We start from the raw sequence: 23,813 nt of genomic DNA on the forward strand, positions 1-23,813 counted from the left end.
GCGTCCGGAGCCTGTGCTCCGCAACGGGAGAGGCCACAGCAGTGAGAGGCCCGCGTAAAAAAAAAAAAAAAAAAAAAAAAAGGGTCTATAAGTCAGAAATGCTCTCTGCTACTGGATTTGAAGAGTAAGTCACAATGAGTTATTCAACATTGAATTCTGCCAATGACCACATGGCTTGGAAGAGGATCCCACGCCTCAGATGTGACCGTTGCTCTGGCTGACACCTTGTTTGCTGTCTTGTCAGATCCTGAGTCAGAAGCCCAGCTAAGCACAGTCCAGACTTCTGACCTACAGAAACTGTGAGATAACAAATGTTTTTTTTTTTTTCTAAGTTGCTTAATTTGTGGTAATTTGTTACACAGCAATAAAAATTTAACATACTCCTCATTGGATAAGTATTCTGAGGGGGCAGGAGAGTGGCGGTAATATTTATGGAAAATACGTTTACTAAAAATTGAATGAAAATCCATTGACAATGCTCAGTGGATTAGTTAACCTAAAAATATTCAGGCTAGTAGATTTCTTTCCCCTACATCTGGCTCTTACTTCTGAGAGTTAGGTATAGTTTGGGACAGAGCAGTCCATCAAGCAGGGCATAAAATGGCCATGTGATACTGTGTCAGAGAAAAAAATATGCCCCTCTTTATCTCACTTGATTATCACTGGGAAATTATCATTGGTTTGCTAAAGGGAGGAAATGGGCTATTTTTTGGTTACAATTGGACATGGATTTGTTGACCATCAGTTAATTGTTAATTTAAAGTAAAACTACATGACTCATTCTATGTCTTTGTTTCTATCTGGAAAATATTAATATTTTCTTTATATTGCACTGAGGAATGTGATTAAGAACTGAATCAAGCATTGGTGTATCATAGAGACATAGAAGTGATGGTCATAAGTTTTATGCAAGTGTAATATTTGCAGAGTTCTGCTCACTTCCCTCCCAGCTTTCTTGTTTGATTCTTGGGATAATAGAAGCTGATTCTTGAAAAGGATGAAGAAATTAACAAAAACACAATCAAGCATTGGTGTATCATAGAGACATAGAAATGATGGTCATAAGTTTTATGCAAGTGTAATATTTGCAGAGAGTTCTGCTCACTTCCCTCCCAGCTTTCTTGTTTGATTCTTGGGATAATAGAAGCTGATTCTTGAAAAGGATGAAGAAATTAACAAAAACACTGTAAGCAGAGTAAAGCTCCAGAGTTATACTAAGAAACAATTTAGCAGTCTTTAGGAAGGAAGAGAAAATAGGGTGGTTCTCTGTAGGGTAGCATGTGGAATTCGGTTATAAATGCTTCAGTGCAGCAGTAGAAAGGTTTATTTGTCCATAAATGTGTCCTCAGCAGGATGAGCTTGGAAAGGCTGCTTCCTTCACCCATTCCTTCTGAAGCCTGGATTTGAAGCCCAATGCCTCATTGTAACAGTAAGGAATGGAAATCAGATAGTAACAGAATCTCTCAAAAACTGAACCAGAGGCTGAGAAGAGATAGAGGATCCCAAGCAGGGAGGGCAGAGGAGTAAGAAGGCGGGAAAAAAACAAAGAGGGAGCAATAGAGAAGACATACCCTAATGTCCTTTGATAAATATGTTTTGTATTGTCTACAGAAGAGGAAACAAAACAAAGTTTGGCATTATTTCCTGGACTCTGTGTATTTGATCTTAGAATTTTAGAACTCTTTGGTAATGAAGTGTATTATTAATTCATTCAAACATTAAGGGTGTAGCTCTATGGTTACATTTCTTTGTTCATTAGGATTATATGTGTCTGGAGAATGTGTAAGTCAACAAACAGGATTTCAAGTAATTTTATTATTAAACTACAGAGTTTATATCTACATGCGTGTGTGTAGATATGAACAACATATAAATCTGCAGCGTTTCCTAGCCAATTCTTATACATAATGCATATTATATGATATTAAACAAAATCATAAGAGTTCAGCAATAGTCTATTCTAGTAATTATATATTTGCCTTGCCCTCAAATCATCGTAAAATTGCCAGGGCCTAATCACCTCTGAGCTCATTATGTGGTCAGCTCATGGTAGACTACAACACACTGTCTTTGGGAGTTTTAAGGTGGAAGTTAATTCCTTCTTTTCTCATGTGAGGGAGTGGAATGATTCCTACACTATCCCTTTAGCTGCTTGGATGGATGTCTCCTTAATCAAAAATGGAATCTGGAGGAAAGAAGTTGTGGAAAAAAGTGAAGGGGAAGACTTTACAGTAATCCCATGACCCCATAGTGAGAGATTTTCTTTGTCCTCAACTACTATGTTCCTTACTGAATAATATCCAATTCAGTATTTTTCATCCTTATGGGGAATTAAAGTTCACAAGTCATTTTTACTGGGATTATGGCATTTTAGGGTACAAAGTATATACATGAACACTTCCATATTCAGTTAGCTTTATTCAGCTTAAAGTTTCTCATTCTCTTTATTGTTTTCCTACAACCACAAGTTGACTAGCTATGACCTTTGGGTCATTCTAAATTTTGGGGATAATACAATTGTACTTCTCATCCTACCTAAGCAGAAGCACTAAAGGTATTTTTTTAAACCATTTTTTTTCCTATTGAAGTATAGTTGATTTACAATGTTGTGTTAGTTTCAGGTGTGCAGCAAAATGATTCAGTTATATGTATACATATATCTATTCTTTATCAGATTCTTTTCCCATACAGGTTATTATTATAGCATTGAGTAGAGTTCCCTGTGCTATACGCTAGGTCCTTGTTGTTTATCTATTTTATACATAGTGGTGTGTATATGTTAATCCCAAACTAATTTATCCCCCCCATCACCTGCTAAAGGTATTTTTTTTTACCACATAATTTGTCCTGAAAATGCAGAGTACTTTCTCTTTGGTCTCTATTGTTTTATGACAAAAATATTATCCTTTAATTATCTGTATGTGAATTCATTTATGTATTTTGCAGAGAGATGTGAATGCAAATGGTTCTAATAGAGCAAGATCAGTGGTAACAAAGGCACTGAATTCTTCAGGAAACTGAGGATGAAGTGGTTCACTGAGCTTGAAAGGCTGAAGCCTATCTGAGGCCTCTGACCATAGAAAGTTTATCATAACTTCTTGGCTCACCTGTGCCTTTAAAAATTCCTTTGTCCCTTGTCTAAAGTGGTATCTAGTGTAGGGCCATGACTTGCACTAATCATCAACTCTTTCTCTAGAATCTTAACATGTAACTTCTTTGAAAGAAATTTGGTTCCCCATGCTCTCCATGGCTCTCTGTTCTCTGCTCAAACCGAATGTGTAAAAATCATGAGTCTCTAATCACAATCTATCAGGAAACCACTTAAGACAAGTTTTTCTTAGACATTTGTCTTTCAAAAGGAGCACCAGGATATGATGTAAACACATCTATTACTATTATTGTGTGGTTATTCAGACTCCTGTCAGCCTTGTAGTTTTATTTTTTAAAATACTGTATTTTTGAAGAGGGGAAAAAAAGCTTACCACACAATTAGTAGGACAGTATTAATCTGGATAAAGGGATTTTTGAACTGTGTGAAAGTCTCTCTTAAAGCTGACGTCCTTTTTTTTACAGTTCCCTCATTGACTTAGTTGAAAATGTGGAAAGCAGGCTCATTAAAAATATGGATGATCAAAGCTTGAAGAGGGAATGGAGATATTTGAGGACAGAATTAGGATTTCAAGAAGATGAATGATGGCTAAAATAATCAAGTGGAAATATTATAAGGATATATGTAAATGCTGAACTTGAGCTCTAAAAGTCAACTGCACAAATACAGGCTTGAGAGCAGGTGAGCAGGTGTTCATCAATACTAATTAACAATAAAGCAAAGCAGGAAACAGAATAAGCTATGGAGTTTCCATTTAAGCCAATAATATGATATGTTCTCTAAAATAGCTTATGTAATCTTATCCTACATAATCTTATTAAAAAGAATAAAACATCGTATGTAAATATATATATTTCTGTAAATATATTTATGATTCATGTGTGTTGATATGAATTGTAAAGTGAGGCATGTGAAGCCGTACAGATAACAATTACATTGGTTAGCTTAGGGGGCTTAAATTTTTTTTTTTATCCAATCCTGTTTTAAGAATTTGAAATTACAATTACAGTATATAAAATAAAATAATGTCAAGGGTACATGGAACTCCTAAAGAAGTAAAAATAATAATAGCAACAATAACTATATTCCTGTTATACTTGTGTAGCAAACTACAGTTTATGTTATGTAATAAATTAGTTTATTATTAATTAAAATTATTCTTTAATTTTAACTTTAATTGGTTCCTTACAACTCTATAAGATAGGTAAGGTAGGACTTCTTTTACTTCTAGGTATTAATGCAAACTCAGGGAGATGAAGTGATTTAATTTGATCTGAGTTCCAGTGGTCATAACAATAACACAAATATGTCTTTCCAGAAGCATTGCTGTGGATGAGTCAGAATAGCATCCAGAGGAAGAAAGGCCTGGTTTGGTATTCTGTGTTGAATGTATGCATATCTAAATGGGAAAGTATAATATACAGTGTAAAATAATATCTTAGCATATATTTTATATAAATAATATAATAGAAAATAATACACTGTAATGTAATAAAGTTAGAGATTTAATCATATATTCATTTCATTTAATGTTTTAGTAGGCATATTAAAAAACTGAAATTCATCAAAGATAGACATAGAAAGTGTGCTAACATTCTAAAAACCATGGCTTAGTAAATTAACTTGAAGGAACCGAGAAATGTTTTTAAAGAGCAAGCTCCAAAAGAGTCGGGATCATTTCTGTAGGCACAGAATAATTATTTGTTCAATGACATAATTTCTGTCATCATTTATTTGAAGAAAAGACATTTGAGTTATTTCAGAGGACAGTCATAGAAATAAGAGCTGAAAGTTATATTAAGACAAATTCCAGCTATCTTCATATAAAGAAGAAATTTCTCATGACCAAAGCTTTTTTGAGGCTTTTAAAAGTATTTGGGATCACTCCACTATAGGAGTCTTTTAATTTTAAGTGTCTACATTTTAGTTTAAGTACCAAAACCTGTTTTGCTAACAGTAGAATATTTTTCAGGTAAAGAATAAGCCATATACATCTAATAATTTTCTACTGAAACTTGGACGATTGTCAAAACTTATAATTTCCATGACCTCAAGGAAAGACTAAATAATGCCTTGTGCTTTTGAATTGAAATATGCCATGTCAGGAGTAGGCAAGAGTGGTCTAGGATTAGAAGTTTGTGAACATAGACAGTATTCAAAAATCTTAATTTAAAAAAGTCCAAGTTCTCAATTATCTAGGTATGCTTTTTTCTTCTAATCTTTCTAATTTTTAATGTGAAGTGGCCAAAAGGAAAAAGGACCATAACTGGAGGAAAGCTTCATGTTTGGGTTGGAGAGTGATTATGGATAACATGCATAGTAGACTTTGTTTACTGGGAGAAAAAAAAGTTTTGATGACATATCAATAATTGTTAAATTTCGTTTTTACAGTTTTCTTGATTATGGGTAAATCCATTGAGTTTTGAGTATATCAGGAAATTGTATATGGGATACTGTTAATGGGGCTTCATTTCACCTTTCAGAAGAACTGAACTCAGAACAGTGCAATATGCTTTAAACATGTAATAGATCTTTTTTAAAACTTTTATTTATTTTGGCTGTGTTGGGTCTTCGTTGCTGCGTGCGGGCTTTCTCTAGTTGCGGCGAGCAGGGGCTACTCTTCGTTGCGGTGCGCGGGCTAATTATTGTGGTGGCTTCTTTTGTTGTGGAGCATGGGCTCTAAGCACGCGGGCTTCAGGAGTTGGGGCGCGCGGGCTCTGGAGCGCGGGCTCAGTAGTTGTGGCGCACGGGCTTAGTTGCTCTGAGGCATGTGGGATCTTCCCGGAAGAGAGATCGAAACTGTGTCCCCACAGAGCCAGGGTACAGGCGCTGAGGCTTTCCATAATTTCTAAGCATGTAATAGATCTTGATAGTCACCAAGGGAACATATTTTTGTCTTTCTTGTTTTAAAATAAATGGCTTATTTTTTCTTTGATGATTAGTTTATTTCTTAAATATATATCAAACCAAATTGATTTTGTTGAGAGTTAACCTCATTATTCAGTTCATTTAAGAGCAAATCTGTAAAATGCAAGTTAAAAAGTAACTTGAAATTTAAGACAAACAATACTTATGCTGACAGATATATGCATTATCAAATTTTGGAACACATTTAAAAATCTACAGATTAAAGAACAGCAATTTATGCATGAAAGGCCAGAGATCTGATTTTTTGGAGCAATAAAAATTTTTATTTTGTAAATTCCAATATTATATATTGGATTATGTATTATATATATAATATATATACGTGTAAATATATGTATATATATATTTGGGGATGTAGAAGGGTTATAGACTTATTTTCTTAGGACATATTATATAATAACTATGTGTAAATATATGTATATATATGGGGATGTAGAAGGGTTATAGACTTATTTTCTTAGGACATATTATATAATAACTTAGAAATAACTTTTTTGATCAAGTGGGTAGAAACTCAAGGTTTAGGACAACTTAAAGTTTTGTGGTGGGTGTATTTCATAAATACAATATATACTAAAAAGTGTCATGGTAAATATAAAATGTGAACAAAACTCTTGCAAAAAATTAAAGTGAATGTTTATAGTATTATAGCTTGTATTTCTCACTAGTATTTACTGAAATGAATGTGTTACCTGATCATTGCTTCAGTGTTTATGATTAATTGAAGACTCAGCTTGCCTGTCTGAATGGGGAAAGTTTGATCTTTCTATTTAGCTTGTATTTCCGGAAAGGTACCCTTGTATCGCTTGCCTACTTTCATAGACTAAGAATGGTCTTCTGAGGCTGTACAGAAGCAACAGAACAGAATTCATAACTATGATTTTCAAAGTAATATTGTGTCTCGGGACGATACAAATAATTGACTCATTTTTTGACTAGACTAGTTGTATGATAGGACAGCAATCTTTTACTTAAAGTTTCTCCATCTAAAAAAAAATGGATATATCATGAATACCATTTATCTTTCTGGGGATGAAAATAATTTACAGGGTATGTTAGAGTACTTTGTAAATGTATAATGTTCTGCAAATGCTCAATAATTAAGAGAACAGCTCATTTAAAAATATAAATCAAGTATCTTAGAGGAAGAAGAATTGCAGGAAAGAAACCAGGCAAAGTGCCACTGTGTCAGTGCTCTCGGCAGATTGTCTAGCTGCAGCGAGGTATGGTAGTTTTTATCAACTCCTCCTTGCAGCATAAACCTGGCAGACACCAGATTACCCTTTTTAAAAAAATGCATTTTTGGCAGCGTCAGGTCTTAGTTGCAGCATGCAGGATCTTTGTTGAGGCATGTGGGATCTTTCATTGCCCCGCGCGGGCTCTTCCTTGTGGTGTGCGGGCTTCTCTCTAGTTGTGGTGTGCAGGCTCCAGGGCACGTGGCCTCTGTAGTTTGTGGCATGCAGACTGTCTAGTTGAGGTGCGCTAGCTCGGTAGTTGTGGCACGCGGGCTTATTTGCCCCTCGGCATGTGGGATCCTAGTTCCCTAGTACCCCAGATTACCCTTTAGAGCTCTTTGACCTTGCCCAGTGACAAGATCTCTGACTTAAAAGAAGTAATATGCACCTACTCAGTATGACACATGCTGGGAATAGAGAACATGAAGGTTTTCATGGAGCTTTTAGTTTAGTGGGGAAGGCAGAGGATTAAATAAATCTTAATAATATTTTGTACCGAACTGACAAATGGCATGGGAAGTGCAAGCTGCTCAGAGCACACAGTAGGAGCACAGAAGCTCTTTCAACGTGAAGGTAGAATTAGTTGGGGAAAGCTCTCCAGGGAAGTGCGTTGTGCTTAGCTCTCTGCTACTGGGCAGAAATTTGTGCTAGGAAAGGGGCATAGTGCCCAAGGAGGTAACACTATGTACCAAAACAACTCCAAATAGAATTATTTTAGAATTTTTATTCTATTTTTATCATTTGTTGACTGTCATCTCTCTTCAGTCTGTATTTGATCATGTGTCAGTCTCTCCTACCTTCCAGGTTTTAAAGTTCCTTATTGCGTAATAAACTCCTGAGTCTAGCTTCCAAGTTTCTCCACAATCTGACACTTACTCATAAATCTTAAAATTCAATCAAAAAGAAGCACCCTCCAGACATGATGGTATTTGAGCTTTCTTGTATGTGAATTTTGGTCTTCACATGTCTATGCCTGTAAAAATAATTTAAGACATAACCCAAATCCTATCTTCTTCATAAATTTTCTGATTCCACTCTTTGGAGGAAGACTTTCCAGAAAAACACATTTATTGTCTATAATGTTAAGTTGTTACTTACCCCTTGTTATGTTTTCTGGGACTTCCCTCACAGAAAATATTCAAATTATAGAATTATTTAATCTGAAAAGAAAGCATGACTGCTTCAAAAAAAGAAGTGAAAAGTTATTTATATGCCATAATTATATTCTTAATACTATAAAGTTCGAATGTATCCTTTTACTCTGCTCTGCCTCAAACATTGACTGATTCATTCTGAAGAATATAGCACATCTATTTTATAGCTTGAGAGTTTTTTTTTTAACAGTTCTGTTTCAAAGCTATAAAATTATGCCTAAGATATTATACTTTTCTGTGTGTTTATTTTTGGTTCTCCAACTAGATTTTAACAAGCCCTATAAGAATTTTTATTCCTTCTCTCCCTTCTTTCTTCTCTTTTTCTTTGCCTTTTCTCTCTCTCTCTTTCCCTCCCACCTTTTCTTCCTTCTCTCAGGCTTCCATATTTATTCAGTAAATATGATTAAAATACACGTGCTCTTAGGGAGGATGTGAATGCTAGGAAGGTGCTGGCTTAAATTAAGTAGTCTAGTGCTCGCTTCGGCAGCACATATACTAAATTAAGTAGTCTAACATAAAGAACTACCAGGATATATCATGGAAACAATGTGAAGGTAATACATTAGATTTCAAGAGATGCTAGCATTGGGAACTGGAAGATGTTTACTTACTAAAAATAGCTACTTGATCTTTTTCTCTCTATAAGAAAAATATATTCTCTAATCTCCAGTTTTCTCTTTTGTGTCTGCCCCAATTTTTTCATTTTCTTTGTAAATCTGTCTCAACTAGGCTTTTCATCACACACATGACACAAAAATGACAGCACATCTTTCTCTGAGAAGCATGACCTTCTAGATTCAGGACCACCACCAGCTGACTCCTAGGCTTTGTATTTCGGAGTCTAAATTCTGGAGAGAGAGAGAGAGAAAGAGAGAGAGAGACAGAATTGAATTGAATCTGCTCAGCTCATGGGTCAGTTCTCCACTCTTGATCCAAACAAAAGATGGGGAAGGATCATGAAGGGACAAACTTGGCAAGAGACACTATCCCTTCTGGCTAGAATCACTGTAGTATGGGGACAGTTCATCAGATAAGAGAGCATCCTAAACCTGTCAGCTGTATTTGTTATATGTAGGCATTATGAATATCAAATGGTTACATTTCAGGAGACAAAACTTGAGCTAGAATAAAGGAATGAGATTCAAAAAGAAATAATGAGCATAAAACTTCACAAATACATCAATAAATTTAAACCATTATTGACACATTAAACAAAAATATGTAATTTGAGAAGAATAAAAATTAAGTGAAATATATTTCATTTGAATTACTTTATTTTAAACATAATAAATATGGATTAGAAGTTTCTAGATGATTCATTCAGCTATATAATGAAATGTATATGTCATATGTGTACATATATTGCCTACCACATTCTCTTTTCTGTTCTAGATTTTAAGGAGATGACAGTGAAAAATATTATAGTAGATGATTTCTACAAGTAGTACTATTACTAGGGGAAACAGATAAGTGAACAGAAAGTTACAGTGCATTATAAGTTATGTGAAAGGACAGGTTGATTATGGGAGTACATGAGAAGAAATTATCTCCATCTTGGGAGTCTGGGAAAGCTTTCTGAAGGATATTGCGTATTAGTTGAGACCCAAAGAACAAGTAGGAATTAATCAGAGAAGGAGGTAGGGAAAAGAATTGCAAACAGAGGAACTGCATGTGTAAAATCCCTGAGATTAGAGAGATGATGACTGGTTTAGGGAACTTAAAAGAAGTTGATTAAGTCTGAAATGTGAAGAAGTAGCAAGGGATGTGGCTCAGGAGAGAAGGAGGCACAGATCAGGAAGCACCTGGTAAGACCTTCTAGAGTTTACCTTAAGAACAATGTGGAGCCATTATAACATTTCATTCAGGGGCAGAACATGATCAGATTTGCCATTTATAAAGAAAGAGGGCTCTGTTCAGTGTGGTAAAAATCGGAAGGAAGCAACATGAATTTTGAGAGTATTGCAAAAATTCTGGTGCAATGTGATTGGAATTTATAAAGAAGTTGGCAGTGGGAATGGAGAGAAGTAGATGGAGTCAAAAAGTATTTTGGAAATAAAATCTATAGAACTTGCTGGTTGTAGGGAGTAGTGAAGATAAAATTGTTCCCTATGACTCTCAGGTTTCTATTTGAGGGTACTGTCTGAATTGTGGTATCATTCACTAATATAGAGACACTGGAAGAAGAAAAGCAGGCTTGTTGGAAGAGAAAAACAATAATTTCAGTACTGAATAGGTAAAGCTTCAAGAACCTGAAAGGCATCCATGTAAGTGTGTCCTTAGTCCCTGGAAAGCCACTGTTTGCTACCAATATTTAGAGCAACTTCTTATTTTTAAGACACAGTTTAGTCCTGATAAAAGTACATTAAATACCTTCTAACTTTCTAACTTTAGTCTAACCACATTCCACCCCTCGATTGATTTTTCTAAAATACATTTCTGATTATGTCACTTACCAGTTCACTATCTTTAATGTTTAATAAAGATTGCTGCTAAATGGAAATTACTTATTCTGCTACTATTTTGTACATAGAAGATACTCAGATTTTTAATGATTCATAGTTTTCATTTCTTTAAATTCACTTATTAAACACCTGCAATACGCAGCACACTATTGAGATACAAAAGTAAATAGGATGAGGTAATGATCTTCAATAGAGTTTAAATCTATATAACTTTCAAATTAACTTTAAATAATTGTGTATCACAAGAGTGAAGTAGAAATATCAAAAGAAAGAGTGCTTTGAAAGTGCTGTCATTCAATAAAGGCTCAGAAACCCAGAAATGTTAGGGAATTCATAAGGGAATAAAGATTTACCATGTGGGGATTGAAAAGATACTAAAAACATGAAAAAAAAAAGATTCTCATTTATCTAGTGATGAAAAAGGTCATTCATTACTTTTGTGAGGGCAATTTCAGATCAGTGAGTCCCTAAGTCAGTTGCAAGAATATCATAGAGAGAAATGAAGAGAGCAACCATAGTCTACATTCAATTGGCTTTTAAATAAATGGATGAAGTTGATGGTTAAAAGCTGGAACTAGAACTGTGATTCAGATATGTGTGTGTGTCTGTATGTTTATATTTACATATGAGTGTATGTATATCTTTGTAAAGCTTATGAAGAATCCAGACAATTGGGGTCTCCAGAGAGAATGTGGTGGCAAGGGTTATCAGTTTAAAAACGTATTCAGTATCCCATGCTCTTGGATTGGAAAAATTAATATTTTTAAAATGGCCATATTACCCAGAGCAATCTATAGATTTAATGTGATCCCTATCAAATTATTCATGACAGTTTTCACAGAACTAGAACAAATAATCTTAAAATTTATATGGAACCACAAAAGACTCAGAATTGCCAAAGTAATCCTGAAGAAAAAGAATAAAGCTGGAGACATAACCTTCTCAGACTTCAGATAATACTGCAAAGCCATGCTAATCAAAACAGCATGATAGGGCTTCCCTGGTGGCGCAGTGGTTGAGAGTCTGCCTGCCGATGCAGGGGACACAGGTTCATGCCCTGGTCTGGGAAGATCCCACATGCTGTGGAGCAGCTAGGCCCCTGAGCCATGGCCACTGAGCCTGCACGTCTGGAGCCTGTGCTCCGCAATGGGAGAGGCCACAACAGTGAGAGGCCCACATACCACACACACAAAAAAAAACCCCAAAAAAACCCCGAAAAAACAGTATGGTATTTGTCCAAAAACAGACATATGAATCAATGGAACAGAATAGATATCCCAGAAATAAACCCATACACCTACAGTTACTTAATCTTTGACAAAGGAGGCAACAATATACAATAGGTAAAAGACGTCTCTTCAGCAAGTGGTGTTGGGAAAGCTGGGAGCTGTATGTAAATCAGTGAAGTTAGAACACTCCCTTACACCATATACAAAAATAAACTCAAAATTACTTAAAGACTTAAATATAAGACAAGACACCAAAAACTCCTAGAAGAGAACATAGGCAAAACATTCTCTGACATAAATTGTAGCAATGTTTTCTTAGGTCAGTCTCCCAAAGCAAAACAAATAAACAAAAGGGACCTAATTAAACCTATAAGCTTTCGCATAGCAAAGGAAACCATAAACAAAACGAAAAGACAACCTATGGAATGGGAGAAAATGTTTGCAAATAATGCAACTGACAAGGGCTTAATTTCCAAAATACATAAACAGCTCAAATGGCTCAATATCAAAAAAATAAACAACCCAACAGAAGACTTAAATAGACATTTCTCCAAAGAAGACATATAGGTAGTCAACACATGAAAAGATGATCAATGTCACTAATTGTTAGAGAAATGCAAATCAAAACTACATTGAGGTATCACCTTGCACCAGTCAGAATGGCCATCATCAAAAAGTCTACAAATAATAAATGCTGGAGAGGGTGTGGAGAAAAAGGAACTTTTCTACACTCTAGGTGGGAATGTAAATTGATGCAGCCATTATGGAGAACAGTAGGGATTTTCCTTAAGAAACTAACAACAGAGCTACCCTATGATCCAGTATTTCCACTCCTCGGCATACTTCCAGAAAAGATGAAAACTCTAATTTAAAAAGATACCTGCACCCCAATGTTCATAGCAGCACTATTTACAGTAGCTAAGATATGGAAGCAACCTAAGTGTCCATTGACAGATGAGTGGATAAGGAAGATGTGTAACATATATATACAATGGAATATTACTCAGCCATAAAAAAGAATGCAATAATGCCATTTGTAGCAACATGGATGGACTTAGAGATTATCATACTAAGTGAAGTAAGTCAGACAAAGACAAATATCATATGATATCAATTATGTATGGAATCTAACAAAAGATACAAATGAAATTATTTCAAAACAGAAACAGATTCACAAACATAGAAAACAAACTTATGGTTACCAAAGGATAAAGGAAGGGAGGGATAAATTAGGAGCTTGGGATTAACAGATACATACTACTATGTTTAAAAGAGATAAACAACAAGGTCCCACTGTATAGCACAGGGAACTATTATATTCAGTGTCTTGTAATAACCTATAATGAAAAGAATCTGAAAAAGAATACATATATATACACACATATATGTATGAGTGATTCAGATTTATCTGAATCACTGCTGTACATTGGAAACTAGCACAAGATTATAAATCAACTATAATTCAATGAAAAAAGTATGCAGACATATGTACAAATAATAAAAACTGACTGCATGTGATTAGACTATGGGCATGGAAAAATAAATTGCTGCATATTTAAGTTAAACCAGAGGAGAAGAAAGATTGAGAGAATTATTATTGATAATATTCTATTTCTTGTGAATAAGCTCTGTAAAGAAGGATGAGAGATTGAGGTCAAGCAAAATATTGAGAGTGCCGTTATAAGAAGAGAATCCAAAAGAGTTTTGGACAATCTCATATCTGTGGAAATATAAAACAATAGAATTCAGGGCTGTCAAGCAATCAGGACTTGAGGAAGCAATGTCCTAGATAAATGGCAGATATAGCCAAGTGTCCAGTGTTCACTAGCTTTCTGTCTTGAGGAATTTGTGGAATTCTTAAGTTCCACAAGGTAAAACGTAAGCATAAAACCTCTAAAAATCAGAGAGGCAAGTTTAAAATTCTAAGCAGACAAAAAAGTATAGATCAGGAATTGCCAAGGAAGAAGGGCCCTACTAAATGACCCAGACTTTTAGATCTGAAGGGCTAAGTTCTAATCATAGTCATGAATTAGAGGTAGAGAATCAACCTTACAAAAACTGCAGCCCAACTCCGAGTCATGCAAAGACAAGGAAAAAATTTTGTTAGCAGAGAGAACAAAAAAGACATAAATTTCACAGGAGCAAAATAAAATTGTGGAGTACATTTTCAAGAAAAATGAAAGTGATCAGAAAACAATGGAATGGCATGTTTTTTAAAGCGTTGAAAGAAAACAACTGTCTACTTGGAGTTTCATAAACTAGTCAAACTATCCTTCAAAGGTGAAGATACAAATAAACATTTCCTGACAAAAATGGAAGAATTTTTTCAATACAAATTAAATTTTACACATTGAAAAATACTAAGGGGCATTCTTCAGGTTAAGGAAAATGCTGGGATATGGAAATACAAATATGCATGAAGAAGTTAGAGCCCTGAAAGGGCAAACACGTGAGTCAGTATGAATGAATATTCACTGCATAAAATAGCAAAAATGACTTATGGAGTCTACATGTTAAAAGGTATTACTACACTAACACAAAATATGGGATAGGTACATGGAGCAAAGGTGTTTTAGAGCCATAGAATTTTCTGGGAAATGGTAAAAGTTATAACTTACATTGCAAGGTAATAATTTAAGTATGAATATTATAATCTCTAGGATAGTCTTTCTCACTATTTTTATCGTAGAAAAAACCCTTGAAATAATAATTTTCGGATCTCAGGAAAGTTATGCATAAAAATTATCATAACTATATTTCACAGAACATTAGTTTGATCAGTAAATTGTAGATATAATGATGTAATATTATTTTCAATGCTCTTTTTAATAGCGAATGATACTTTTCTTTGTATTTTTTTGTCTATTATATTAGCCTTTTCTTTTTGTGTTATTTCTCTTTCCCACAAAATATATCAATCTAATGAAATTCAGTAGTGTAGGTAAAAAAAATTTAGTTTTCTCTTTAAAAAATTATAACCTATTTTTATCTTATCCAAGAATATCTACAAAGTATACCATACCTAATAAAATATGGCACATAGTATGTGGTATGCACAAGAATGGTTTTTACTCCTATTTAAAAATAAATTTTTAGTCAACTTTCCTTTAAGATAATCAAGCTTAGCTTACTTTTCTTAAAATTAATCTTCTTCACAGATTTTAAATATATATAGTTTTACATATATATAGTTTATAAACTAACTAAATTAACTAAAACCATCAAGCCAAGGATGCAGAAAATTCTGTAAGCACCAGGCAGGATAAATACACAAAAAATTAGGTCCTAAACACATCATGCTAACACACACCTAAAGGCAAAGACAAGAAAAAAATGGTTAGCAGAGAGAAAAAAGACATTGATGTGCATTTCTCTTAGGTATCATATAGTTGGGTCTTATCTTTTTAACCAGTCTGATAATGTCTGCCTTTTAAGTGGACTTTTAATGCTATCATATATTTAATGTGATTAGTGATATGGTTAGATTTTAGTCTACTATCTTGTTATTTCTATTTGTCCCATCTATTCTTTGTTGTTTCTTCCCTTATTTTCTGTCTTCTGTTGCATTATCTTTTGATTTGTTTTATCTTTTTTATTTTTTAGAATTTTTATTGGAGGATAGTTGCTTTACAATGTTGTGTTACTTTCTACTGTACAGCAAAGTGAATCAGCTATACGTATGCATATATCTCCTCTTTGGATTTCCTTCCCATTTAGGTCACCACAGAGCACTGAGTAGAGTTCCCTGTGTTATGCAGTAGGTTCTCATTAGTTTTCTATTTTATATGTAGTATCAATAGTGTATATATGTCAATCCCAATCTCCCAATTCACACCCCCCCCTTTCCCCCTTGGTATTCATGTGTTTGTTCTCTACATCTGTGTCTCTATTTCTGCTTTGTAAATGAGATTGTCTATACCAATTTTTTCAGATTCCACATACATGCATTAATATACAATATTTGTTTTTCTGTTTCTGACTTCATTCTGTATGATAGTCTCTAGGTCCATCCACGTCTCTACAAATGACCCAATTTTTTTCCTTTATATGGCTGAGTAATATTCCATTGTATATATGTATCACATCTTTATCCATTCCTCTGTTGATGGACTCAGGTTGCTTCCATGTCCTGGCTATTGTAAATAGTGCTGCAATGAACATTGGGTTGCATGTGTGTTTCTGAATTATGATTTTCTCTCAATGCTTTTAATAGCGAATGATACTTTTCTTTGTATTTTTTTGTCTATTATATTAGCCTTTTCTTTTTGTGTTATTTCTCTTTCCCACAAAATATATCAATCTAATGAAATTCAGTAGTGTAGGTAAAAAAAATTTAGTTTTCTCTTTAAAAAATTATAACCTATTTTTATCTTATCCAAGAATATCTACAAAGTATACCATACCTAATAAAATATGGCACATAGTATGTGGTATGCACAAGAATGGTTTTTACTCCTATTTAAAAATAAATTTTTAGTCAACTTTCCTTTAAGATAATCAAGCTTAGCTTACTTTTCTTAAAATTAATCTTCTTCACAGATTTTAAATATATATAGTTTTACATATATATAGTTTATAAACTAACTAAATTAACTAAAACCATCAAGCCAAGGATGCAGAAAATTCTGTAAGCACCAGGCAGGATAAATACACAAAAAATTAGGTCCTAAACACATCATGCTAACACACACCTAAAGGCAAAGACAAGAAAAAAATGGTTAGCAGAGAGAAAAAAGACATTGATGTGCATTTCTCTTAGGTATCATATAGTTGGGTCTTATCTTTTTAACCAGTCTGATAATGTCTGCCTTTTAAGTGGACTTTTAATGCTATCATATATTTAATGTGATTAGTGATATGGTTAGATTTTAGTCTACTATCTTGTTATTTCTATTTGTCCCATCTATTCTTTGTTGTTTCTTCCCTTATTTTCTGTCTTCTGTTGCATTATCTTTTGATTTGTTTTATCTTTTTTATTTTTTAGAATTTTTATTGGAGGATAGTTGCTTTACAATGTTGTGTTACTTTCTACTGTACAGCAAAGTGAATCAGCTATACGTATGCATATATCTCCTCTTTGGTACCCATACATTTGTTCTCTATGTCCGTGTCTCTATTTCTGCTTTGTAAATGAGATTGTCTATACCAATTTTTTCAGATTCCACATACATGCATTAATATACAATATTTGTTTTTCTGTTTCTGACTTCATTCTGTATGATAGTCTCTAGGTCCATCCACGTCTCTACAAATGACCCAATTTTTTTCCTTTATATGGCTGAGTAATATTCCATTGTATATATGTATCACATCTTTATCCATTCCTCTGTTGATGGACTCAGGTTGCTTCCATGTCCTGGCTATTGTAAATAGTGCTGCAATGAACATTGGGTTGCATGTGTGTTTCTGAATTATGATTTTCTCTGGGTATATGCCCAGTAGTAGGATTGCTGGGTCACATGGTAGTTCTATTTTTAGTTTTTTAAGGAACCTCCATACTGTTCTCCACAGTGGCTTTATCAATTTACATTCCCACCAACAGTCCAAGAGAGTTCCCTTTTCTCCACACCCTCTCCAGCATTTATTGTTTGTAGATTTTGTGATGATGGCCACTCTGACTGGTGTGAGGTGATATCTCTTTGTAGTTTCAATTTGCATTTATCTAATAATTAGTGATGTTGAGCATTTTTTCATGTGTTTGTTGGCCATCTGTATGTCTTCTTGGAGAAATGTTAATTTACGTCTTCCAACCATTTTTTGATTGGGTTGTTTGTTTTTTGGATATTGAGCTGCATGAGTTGTTTGTATATTTTGGAGATTAATCCTTTGTCAGTTGCTTTGTTTGCAAATATTTTCTCCCATTATCAGGGTCGTCTTTTTGTCTTGTTTATGGTTTCCTTTGCTGTGCAAAAGCTTCAAGTTTAATTAGGTCCCATTTGTTTATTTTTGTTTTTATTCTCATTACTCTAGGAGGTGGGTCAAAAAAGATCTTGCTGTGATTTATGTCATAGAGTGTTCTGCCTATGTTTTCCTCTAAGAGTTTTATAGTGTCCTGTCTTACATTTAGGTCTTTAATCCATTTTGAGTTTATTTTTGTGTATGGTATTAAGGAGTGTTCTAATTTTATTCTTTTTCATTTAGCTGTCCAGTTTTCCCAGCACCACTTATTGAAGAGGCTATCTTTTCTCCATTGTATATTCTGGCCTACTTTGTCATAGATTAGGTGACCATATGTGTGTGGGTTTATCTCTGGGCTTTCTATCCTGTTCCATTGATCTATATTTCTGTTTTTGTGCCAGTAGCATACTGTCTTGATTACTGTAGCTTTTTAGTATAGTCTGAAGTCAGGGAGCCTGATTCCTCCAGCTCCGTTTTTTTTTTTGCTCAAGATTGCTTTTGCTATTTGAGTCCTTTGGCTCATTTTAGTGAACCAATATTTTAGTGTTTGTGTATACTAAAATAATCACTCAAATAACAGAACAGTTATAGCACTGTTTGTTGTGTTATTTGAAAGACTGCTTTAGTATTAATAGCATGTATCTTTATCAAATTCTACCTCCATGTAATATTATACTACCTCATGTATGGTAAAGTAACCTTAAAACATTATACGTTTATTTTTCCTCTCCTGCCCTTTGTGCTATCATTGTCATACGTTTTGTGTCTACATATGTTCTTAAACTCCCAGATACATTGTTCTTATTTTTTATTTAAACAACCAATTATCTTTGGAAGAGATTTAAATAATAAAAAGTTTTACATTTATCCACGTAGTTATCATTTCTGGTGGCCTTAATTTTTTTATGTTACTCTAGCTTTCAATCTGGTAATATTTTCCTTCTGCTTAAAGGACCTCCTTAATATTTCTTATAGTGCAGATCTGTGATGAGGAACAATTTCACATGTTATACATCTTGAAAAGTCATTGTTATACCTTTATATTTGGAAGATATATTGACCAGGTAAGAAATTATAGGCCAAATCTCCCCCCAGTACTTAAAGATGCTGCTCCACTGTTTTTTTTCTTGCATTGTTTCTGACAATAAATGGGTTACCATCCTTATCTGTGTTTCTCTGTATGTTGTGTGTCTTTTGCTCTGACTGCTTATAAAATTTTCTCTTCATCACTGGTTTTAAGCAATTTGATTATGATGAGGCTTGTGTAGTTTTCTTAATCTTTAATGTGTTTGGGATTAGCTAAAAATCTTAGCCTAGTGATTTATAATTTTTATCACATTTGGAAAAATTTCAGCCATTATCACTTCACATATCTTTTTACCCCCTAAACCTCCACACATCTTTTCAGGGATCCCAACTGCATGTTATTTATCTGCTTGAAGTTGCAACCTAGAATCTTTCTCCAGGCAATGTTAGGTCAATAGCAGGGCTCATCTCCCTTTCCCTTCATCTTTTAGTGTTTTGAACCGAATTCCAGTGTCTTAAGTATCATTGCCTGATATACTTTGTCCCTATTTTAGTTGTTTCACACAGGAAAGTAAATGCAGTCCCTGTTACACCATCTTTACCATAAACCGAAGTCTCCAGAATTCCTCTTAATTTCTGTTGAGAAAAAAGTATTGGACAATTTCATGAGCCCTAAAGTGAATTCTCTTTTTAAAGGCAGATACATGTGAAACAAAATTATATTGCTGTTTGGTGAGTGTGAATGCATATCAAGGGAAAATTCCCATAACTTTTAAATGCATAAAGACAAAATCTAAATATGTTATTACTCAAAGAAAAGAACATAGAAAGCAAGGGAGAAAAACATATGACCCTTAACTTGTATATATAATCAAGGAAAACATCTGATTAATAGTGAAATCTGAAAAGTTTGAAATTGATTTGTTTTCATTCCCTATATACATTATCAGAGAAAGGAACAAATACAATACTGTATATTTGTACAATGAAATTCTGTAAAATGGTAAAAATGAATGGAGAATATCTATATGTATAAATATGGTGATAATAGTGATACTTTCAGAAACAAGTCTTTGTGCAGGCAAAATATATAAGACAGAATCAGGAAGACTTAGAAACAGTGTGAAGTGTGACAGGTAAGTTGTAGATTTGGTGGTAGATTAGGTAATTCTTATCTGATGGTTTTGTTTCCTCAAGAGCATGTAAGACAAATAAAAGTGAGTTGCAAAGGTATTGGGAGTATGAAAACAGAGAAGTTGTAAAATGTCTACCTTGGACAGTGGAAAAGTAGATTTTCTATGGCATTGGAGAGTTGCCAACTAGCAATGAATGAATGACATATTGGTATGATTTTCTCCATTCAGCTGTTCACAGAGTGGCTAATACTAGGTTTAACTAACCATGAGATTCTGCCAGGTGAGAAAGACAGATGGTGAGAGGAACAAAGGAATATGGGGTGCTGCATCCTAGAAGGAAAAAAGAAACCTTGTAAGGGCAATTAATTTGAGCTTTCAATAGTATAAAATATTTATCACAGTGGGGAAAGTGACATTTCACAGATCAGGATTTCTGACATGGCAGACTTAAAATAATGGATGGATTGCCTCTGTGGATGTTGAATTTGCCTTGACTTATAATGGAACTAGGGCTAATAAAGATCTAGACAGATTATCAAGTACTGAAGTCTTCAATAAATTGAGGGACTTCGATGGGTGCAAGAGATTTTGAGTGATATAGGTTTATCACAGATGTTTCAAAGGATCTATGGATTTTTGAAAGATAAAAGTGGACTATGTTGCAGAAGCTATGGGTAGAGGATATAGGCTAAGGAACTGATGGATGGCATGGATAAGACTCGGAGGGGCCATGAGAACCAGAGATAAGTTGGGTAGAGTCAAGTCAGCAAGAAGCAGGATCATTGAGATTACAATCCACCTCTTACTCCAAAGTACACACTTTTATTATGCAGAGAAGGCAGAGTTCTTCACGTTTAATCTGCAGCCTTAAGCGAAGTGTGACAGCATGAATCCTCAACAACAGGCAAGATCAACAGTATTTTTATAGGTGTCGACATTTGTACTCAGGGACTAGATCAACCAGCAAAACTTTGAAAAGCTACAGAAGGACCAGAAGTCATATGAGGAGAAAACTTTAATGTCTCCTATGAGGGAGAAACCACCTGTAAGGTATCCTCCAGGAAGAATACTAGAGATAGGTTAGCAAGGTAATTCAGAAAAAAATTAGACATTTACTCAAAAACAACTGTTTAACACTGAAGGAGGCATTTTTTAACCAAAGAAATTGTCTTAGCTTCATATCTACTCTTTTCTATACCTCCTCTCTAAGCAGTATTATAACTTTAGAAGAAGTTTAAATTTATTTTAGAAAATTTAGAAGCTATATATAAAACACTATAAACATGCTAATTATTTATCCCACCTAAGTTACACACACAGATACACACAAATAAAAAAATATAGTTTCTCTTTCTCTCCTCCTCCTTCTTTTATTCATCACTGTATTCTAGCTACTTAAAAAATTAGTGTTTCAGCCTAGGTTACTTATTTGTTAATTAAATGAATATACACATGAATTCAATATATGATAAAGAACCATCACAAGAGAAAATAAAGAATAGTGAGGAGAAAATAATTAGAGACACAAAGAAAATTAAAAGAATCATAAGTAATTATTTTGTTCTACACTATACCAATATATTTTTATACCTGGATGACTTTATGAAAAATATTAAACTTTTAAAAATTTATGCAAAACAGAATTAAAGCTCATAGAAGCAAATAATATAAGGACAGAGAGAACACTGTCAAAGGGCTACCCCCATCTCCTAAAATATCATACCAAGATATTTTACAGATGAATTTTACCAAAACTCAAAGTAATATACAATCCCTTTGCTATTTAAAATCTTTCAGAGTTAAGTAAATGAGCTTTCAACTTCTTTAATAAGTACAGCAAAACATTAACAGTAAAATTGGGGAAAATAGAACAAAAGGAATATAGTAAATGCCAACAGAAATATCCTTAAAGTGTTAGCAAGTAGAATCCAGCAACACATTAAGCATGTACTTAAATACAACCAACTGAACTCCATAGCAGGAATGCAAAGATGGTTTAACATAAAAATTTGTTAACATAATTTAACATGTGAAAGAAGAATCATATTATCTTTCTCCATAGATGCTGAAAATTCAGTATTATTGTTGATTAAAAGAGTAAATTGATAGTATTTTAACATGCAAAACATGTGCCTCTCAACCCGAAAGCCGAATCATGATTAGCTGGTAATACAAGAGACGCTCTTGGAGACAGGAACGACATAGCTACCCACATTACTGCCATTATTTAACATTATTCCAGGAGTACTAGTCAAAACAATTGAGAAAGAGGAAGAAAATGGAGGACTGGGATTCTAAGAGAGATTAGTTTTTTTCCGGTTCACGTGGTTGTGTAATCAAGGAAAACACTTATTTCTTTGGACCTAATTTTTCGTTAATATAATGGAGTGACTATGAGAGACAGGAGTAGGAAATAACAGTTTTCTCTTGTAAGTAGCCAAGCTGGATTCCTCTATCAGCCTCCCTCTTACCCCATTTGAAAACCAGGACTTAATTAATACATCGTGTTTCTACTAGCTTTATATCACGTTGACTGACACTTGTACCTTAATAAAAATGAATCTCAGATGGCTTAGTGGTGTAGCTAAAGTCAGCCATTATTTGACATCAGTCTTAAGAAGTTTTCTTTCCTGTTTGTAGTGGCAAATTTGCATTCAAGGGCACTTTCTCAGAAGGGATAAAACATGGAGTCGTGATGAAAGGAGAAAATTGCCTAGCCAGTTATACTATATTTAATTCTTATGGCAATAAATAACACGTGATCTGTTTTTTTCAAAAAGAAATTTTAGGGGGCAATGTCCAAATTCAACGAGACTTAGTAAAGAGATATTCTGTTGGAAGTTTAGAAAAATAATATTTTTCAATATAAATTGTTTAATATTTTATAAACTGTTATTTAAAAGTAAAGTCACATATTTTAAATTTAGTCAATGTGAGCATTTAGGAGTTGCTGTTCACAAAACCTGTACGGATGCTTTCTAAGTGTGAAAGAAAAAAATAGGTAAACTAAAGTTTGTTGAACTTTAGGCAGTGAGATTATTTTTCACTTTCAATTTAAGAGAAGCAACCCATTTGTTGTTTTGTTTTGCTTCCAGAATGTAATTTATCTTGTGCCAAAGAGAGCCAACAGTGAATCCAAATCAGACAATGAATGTAGAAAACATGGTTTTCTACCCAAACACCACTAAAATAATGGTAAAAGTACACAAAAAAATCATAAACCCATGAGACAAAAGAGAATGGGTAGGCGTGAGGGGGATAAAATAGTGGATAATGGAGATCAACATAATATTTTTAAATATAACTAAAGTGGAGAAATGGCAACTCACTAAGCAAACTAGAAAAATCTGAGATTTTCATTTACATTTTATAGTGAAGATTAATCAAGAAATAATCTGATTTATCCCACAGGATCTTGGGATTGACAGCATATCTCAGCATATTAGAGTATGGGATATAGTGATGGGGGGGTAGAAGCAAAGAATGTTGGAAGTTGGTAATACAAAGCAATTAAGTGACTTGTTCTATTTCTCCACTCCAAACAACTGACAGACTACTCCCTCCTCAACTCCAGCAGAGGTCTGCATGTTTATTCTTCTGCGATGATGAACCAGAAGGACTCTGGATTTAAGGATA

General features: G+C 34.0%; 1 long non-coding RNA gene across 1 annotated transcript in view; it reads left to right on the plus strand.

Annotated features, from left to right (window-relative positions):
* Positions 1 to 23,813, plus strand: part of LOC129392336 (uncharacterized) — a 59,567-nt gene that overhangs the window by 30,067 nt on the left and 5,687 nt on the right. The window lies entirely within an intron of this gene.

Source organism: Physeter macrocephalus, chromosome 8, assembly GCF_002837175.3.
Source record: "Physeter macrocephalus isolate SW-GA chromosome 8, ASM283717v5, whole genome shotgun sequence".
NCBI lineage: Eukaryota > Metazoa > Chordata > Mammalia > Artiodactyla > Physeteridae > Physeter > Physeter macrocephalus.